At 62.5% G+C, this 6,000-nt stretch overlaps 1 pseudogene; it reads left to right on the forward strand.

Annotated features, from left to right (window-relative positions):
- The window catches only part of LOC119100237 (neurogenic locus Notch protein-like), a 32,310-nt pseudogene extending 26,581 nt beyond the window's left edge, over nt 1–5,729 (forward strand).
- The last annotated feature ends 271 nt before the right edge of the window (nt 5,730–6,000 follow it).

A 6,000-nucleotide genomic window follows, 5' to 3' on the forward strand; every position in this document is an offset into this window, starting at 1 on the left:
GACCTCGATGGCTGCGTGTAATGGCGTCGGACGCTGACCTGGGTGCCGCCGCCGGCAGGGTTTACCGGCAAAGACTGCGAGGACAACACGGACGACTGTGCGGGCAACCTCTGCCAGAACGGCGCTCAGTGCATCGACGGCATCAACTCGTACAGCTGCAAGTGCCCGCCGACCTACACCGGCGAGTACTGCAACCAGGTACGCTCTTTCGAAGCCGCCGCACCAGGCGGCGGGTCCCTGGTGCCACCGGCGCCGGACGCATGCCTCGGCCGCTCCCAGCGTTGTGGCCTGCACGCTCGTGGCCCGGTCACGCGATCTGCAGGCGGGTCCTCCGCCTGTCTGCCCGCGTTCCTCCTGCTGATGCGAGGTGTACGTTCGGTTCATCCGTGCCCAGCTCCGCCCTACTACGCTCCTCCCCTCTAGCGGCGAGGTAGTCCCGTTTTCAGGTGAAGTCGCCAGCCCCACCCGCAACATTCAAGAGAACCTGGGTCACATTCAGGGAAAATTCGTTTTATTTGTGTTTTGTTGGTAGACATAGCCATTTTTACATGCTGAGGGCCGACTAGTTTTGGAAAACTAGGCTCTGCCTTCTGGAACGGCGCGACGTGCGTCAGAAACTGTATCTGTCTGGGCTTTTGCACCGCATGATGCCGCCCCCGTCTGAGGTCACATTAGCAGTCAAAAGGCAGGGAGCTGCATGTTCAGAGGTTTTCCGAAGCTGTCTGCCACCGTTCTTTTCTGTCTCGTCCGTTCCCAAAGCATGCCTCTGTGACGCCTTGGCTGAACTTTTGTGGGGCCGTCGACACTCAGTCGGCATGTGACAACGTCCTCGGCGCCAGCGTGGGACGCGGCGGGACGTGGCTGTCGCTGCTCGAGGAGGGCTTACACGGGTAATTAGACGTGCTGGTGGTCCGTTTGCTCTGCGGATCAGTCCGATAAGTGGCTTAGGCCGTCGGGCGGACGCCCGTGGCCTCGGTGCCGCCACATTCCCGGGGGAACAGCGCGCGGCGGGACCAGACCTCGTTAGCTGTACCCGCACCGCGAACTGGCGGCATCAGCTCCTGACCAGAAATCCAGAGGTGTGGGATTCGGCCGGTTCAGCATCGTTCTATCTGTGTTGCATCCAGTTCCCTCTTCTGGCCTTTCGCCAAGGACATGTTTGTTTTTTCAAGGATTTGTTGCTTCGGAAGCTTTTTTAAAAAAAGTTGGATTGCATGACGGATTTGTTGCGTTGCCAAGCTAGTGAAAACAGTTCGCCACACATGCAACGCAACCCGTTTTCACTCCAGTTTACGATCATTTATTGTTTCTCGGGGCTCTTGCCGGGGTTGGCTGTTGTTAGAATTCGTTTGCTTATTGCTATTTTAAGATGGGTGTAATATTTTTAAAGCTTGTCTCAACGTGATGAACATTCATATGTAGTTGCACGTGGACGAATGTTTGGGAATAATTTGGGCTGTTTCTTTCCCTTTCTCAATTGGTGTAAGCAATGCTGCATTTTGTTCTCATCATCCTTGGGTTTGGTCCTGCCTGTTGGGTCCATCCCCTCCCCCCCCCCGCCCCCGCTGCCTCTGCGGCCGTTTCAGCCGCCTCGCCGACATAAGTAACCCGTCACGGAGGCTGGTGTACGGCCTTCGTGCCCAGACACATCGTGACACCCCTGACATCGTGACGTCATGCCTCGCAGCTGCCGGGGTAGCCTCGACCTTTCGTTGCCGGCGCGCTAGCCTGTGAGTTGGTGTAGACGCACTCCGTGGCCCGCAGGACGTGGACGAGTGTGCGTTGCGTCCCTCCATCTGCAAGAACGGCGCGACTTGCACCAACACCATCGGCGGCTACTCCTGTATCTGCGTCAACGGCTGGATCGGCGATGACTGCAGCGAGAACGAGGACGACTGCGCCAAGGGAGGCTGCTTCGACGGCGCCACGTGCCACGACCGCGTCGGCACCTTCCACTGCGAGTGTCCGCCCGGCAAGACAGGTGAGGGGGCGCCGCGGGCTGGTCCTCCAAGTGCGTTGAGTGCGCACAGTCGCCCGATACCGGATTTTTCGCTCGTCTGCTGCACGCTAATGACGTATGTGCTCATTGTCCCGGTGGCCAGAACCTGCTGATTCAGGGGACACGTCCGATTAGGTTTAAGCCGCGTATCGGTGCTCTGATTGATTTTGCATTGTTCTGTCGCATTGCCAGAGAATTGGTGCCTCGCGAACAGTCCAATTGGATGTGCGGAAACAGGTTGGCCAGCCTGTACCGCACCGCTCCAGGGCGCTGCGTAGCGGTCCTGCCTCACCTGACCTCCAGCTAGGCTGTACCGCACCGCTCCAGGGCGCTGCGTAGCGGTCCTGTCTCACCTGACCTCCAGCCAGACTGTACCGCACCGCTCCAGGGCGCTGCGTAGCGGTCCTGTCTCACCTGACCTCCAGCCAGACTGTACCGCACCGCTCCAGGGCGCTGCGTAACGGTCCTGCCTGACCTGACCTCCAGCCAGGCTGTACCGCACCGCTCCAGGGCGCTGCGTGACGGTCCTGCCTGACCTCCAGCCAGACTGTACCGCACCGCTCCAGGGCGCTGCGTAACGGTCCTGCCTGACCTCCAGCCAGGCTGTACCGCACCGCTCCAGGGCGCTGCGTAGCGGTCCTGCCTGACCTGACCTCCAGCCAGGCTGTACCGCACCGCTCCAGGGCGCTGCGTAGCGGTCCTGCCTGATCTGACTTCCAGCCCGACTGCACCGCACCGCAGCAGGACGCTGCGTAGCGGTCCTACCTGACCTGGCCTGACCTCCATCCAGGCCGTACCGCACCGCTCCAGGGCGTTGCTTGGCGGTCCTGCCTGACCTGACCTCCAGCCCAAGGCCACGGCTGGCCATGCCGCGCCCATGATGCACCTGTGACGTCACCCTCTGCACCGGGCCGGCAGGTCTGCTGTGTCATCTGAACGACGACTGCGCCTCGAACCCGTGTCACGCGGGCGCCAAGTGCTACACATCGCCCATCAACGGCACGCACAAGTGCCACTGCGAGACCGGGTACTCGGGCAACGACTGCTCCAAGGATCTGGACGAGTGTGAAGAAGGTACGCGCTCGTCCAAACCGGGAAAACGGGGCTCTGGGGACGGGCGGCGGTGCTCGGGCCAACCGAAGGCGGCCCGCCGAGTTTCCCTGATCGTATCTGGGTGGCGGATGTGGACGGCGATTGCCAAAGTCCCGGATGGCGCGTCCGCATCGCCACCCGCGACGGGAGGCGGAGCCACCGGGAGCCGGCTCCCGGGAGCAGCAGCCGCCGCCGCCCGGTCGGTCACCGCCCCCGGTGGGCTGGCGCGGCGCGGCGCGGCGGCTCGGTCCGGCTCTCGGCGCCCACCGCGCCGTACCACGCGCCGCCGGTTACGGCTGCTCCGCACGGCACGGTCGCGGCTCAACAGCGCGGATTACCGGCAGCCCGAGCTGAGCGGCAGCGGCGGCGGGCCTGTGTTCCGATGTCGTGTCCGTGTCTGCGGGCGCTGCGTGAAACCCGATGAGTCTGCGCACCGCTCGCCCTCAAACTGACCGCAACCCTCTTTCTTCTCCCCATCTTGCAGCCAGCGGGTACACGAGTAAGCGGCCATTTTTCGGCGCATATCTGCATTAATGTACTGCTTCTTTATGTTAATTTGATGGCCGGCTGGTCGGCGCCGGCGCGGCCCGTTTCGGGGAGCTGGCTGGCAGCTGAGGTGGCCGTCGGCTCGGTGTGTTGGCAGCGCCTCCGCGGCATGGGCCAGCCCCAGCCAGCTCTGGCTCGTAGTGCAGCATCGGCGCGCCGCGCTGGCCAGTGACGTTTAGCGTAGCCCGATAATGTCGGCGGGCTGTAGCCTTCCGCTCGGCGCGGCTCTGTTTTGTCGGTGCCGAGTCCAGTTCTGGATGCTGCCGGGGGCGGTGCGTCAGACCGCGCCGTGGTTATCGCACCGCACAATGCATGCTACTGCGACTCTGATATGCATCAGCAAAGTTGTTACCCTGCACTACATTTAAGTCATTCTTATATTGCCTAGAAATGCATGTTTCTTCCTGTTTTGTTTTTTTGTTGTGTGTGTGTGTGTGTGTGTGTGTGTGTGTGTGTGTGTGTGTGTGTGTGTGTGTGTGTGTGTGTGTGTGTGTGTGTGTGTGTGTGTGTGTGTGTGTGTGTGTGTGCGTGCGTGCGTGCGTGCGTGCGTGCGTGCGCGTGCGTGATAAAGCTGGCCTGTGGACCCTGTGTCATCGTATGTCACGTAATTGATTTGTGCGGTGTGGGCGCGGCCGCCTGATAACAGCTGTGCCTGGTGCTTGTCCCGCTGCCTCTGCGCCTCGTGAGCCCAGACCTGACGCCGTCCTGTATCCACAGGCTCGCCGTGTGAGCACAACGGCATATGCGTCAACACGCCCGGCTCGTTCAGGTGCAAGTGCACCAAGGGCTTCACCGGCGCCAGGTGGGTGGTGCCTGCGCGCGCGCTCTCGAGCTAACGCGCTCGGCAGAGCCGGCTGTCTGCTGCGTCACGCACGTGGCGCGCCGCGCCAGCTTTGTCTGCTCGCGGCGGGCGCCTGCCGCGCCCATTAAAAAACACTCGGCTTAGTCAGGGCTGTATTAGTAAAGAGCAGCATTGTTGCGAGTATGACTGGGCAGTTTAGGTGAGTCGGGTTTCCAGACGGCGTGAGGCGGATGTTTAGTCACGGACGACATGGCTCGGCCGGAGCTGCCGGCGCCGCGTCAGCGATGGCTCGCGCTCAGTTCTGCTCTTCGCCAGCCAGCGGCGGCGTGGGGGATCATACGCCGCGTGCCCCAGAGTCCCTGGGTTATATCCGAGCCAAGTCTGTGCTCGCTGACCTTCGGATGATAGCAGCGTGTTGGCCGCATTATCCCCGCACGCCGTGCCGCGTTCAAGAGATGGGGCGGAGCCGAAAACTCCAAAATGTATGTTATCCAGATCAAGACGATATGAATTCCAGAAAGCAGCTTTCAACGCCAAGGACTACCCCATGGAAAAATTACTCATTGTGCGCCTGGTTTTCGACGGGAAAGCTATGAACCAAACAAGGGTATAATTGAATGGACCGTTATATAGTGTGATATCACCTACCGCAATGTTCGTGTTATGGCTAATGGTTTGACAGCATAAGGGCAAGCCATTGGGAAACACGTAACATCTGGGTCACGATGTCATGACCACGGTTTACGTCGCTCACTCAAAAACAATTTTTCTTAGGCCCAATCGCCTTGAGCTCGCCCACCTGGAGTCGGTAGCTCATCACCGGCTCCACGGAACTCCGCCGCCGTGGAGCAACGCTCACGGTTCCACCGTTGCAGGTGCGAGATCACATCAACGAGTGCGACTCGAACCCGTGCCAGAACGAGGGCACATGTCTGGACGAGAGCGGCGCCTTCCGCTGCATCTGTATGCCAGGTGAGTTGCGTCCGCGGACGTCGGCGCGGCCGGCTGTCACCGTCACCGTCAGCACCGCCGCACAGCGTTGGGATGACGGGGCGGGCGTCGGCGCGGCCGGCTGTCACCGTCGCCGTCACCGTCACCGTCAGCGTCAGCGCCGCCGCACAGCGTTGGGATGACGGGACGGGCGTCGGCGCGGCCGGCTGTCACCGTCACCGTCAGCGCCGCCCACAGCGCCGCCGCACAGCGTTGGGATGACGGGGCGGGCGTCGGCGCGGCCGGCCGTCACCGTCACCGTCACCGCCTCCGTCAGCGCCGTCGAACAGCGTTGGATGACGGGGCGGCTTCGGCCGGCCGGGAACAGACTGAACGGAAACGGCTCGAACTGCCCGGAATGTGGTCGGGACGGCCCCGAGCGCGCGCGACGCGGCCGGGCCGAACGACCGCCGCCGGAGATAGCCGGCCGTCCGCGGCAGCGGCTATGCTCTGAATGCGGCGTCGCCGCCGGCAACAGCGCGGGCGAGCGTCGCCGCTGCGTGGGAACGGCCGGCGACGGCGGCGGCGGGGGACGCTGACCGCTGGCGGCCGGAGGCTGGAGGCGAGCGGC

The sequence above is a fragment of the Pollicipes pollicipes genome, unplaced genomic scaffold, assembly GCF_011947565.3.
Source record: "Pollicipes pollicipes isolate AB1234 unplaced genomic scaffold, Ppol_2.1 Scaffold_4881;HRSCAF=5763_pilon_pilon_pilon, whole genome shotgun sequence".
Lineage (NCBI taxonomy): Eukaryota > Metazoa > Arthropoda > Thecostraca > Pollicipedomorpha > Pollicipedidae > Pollicipes > Pollicipes pollicipes.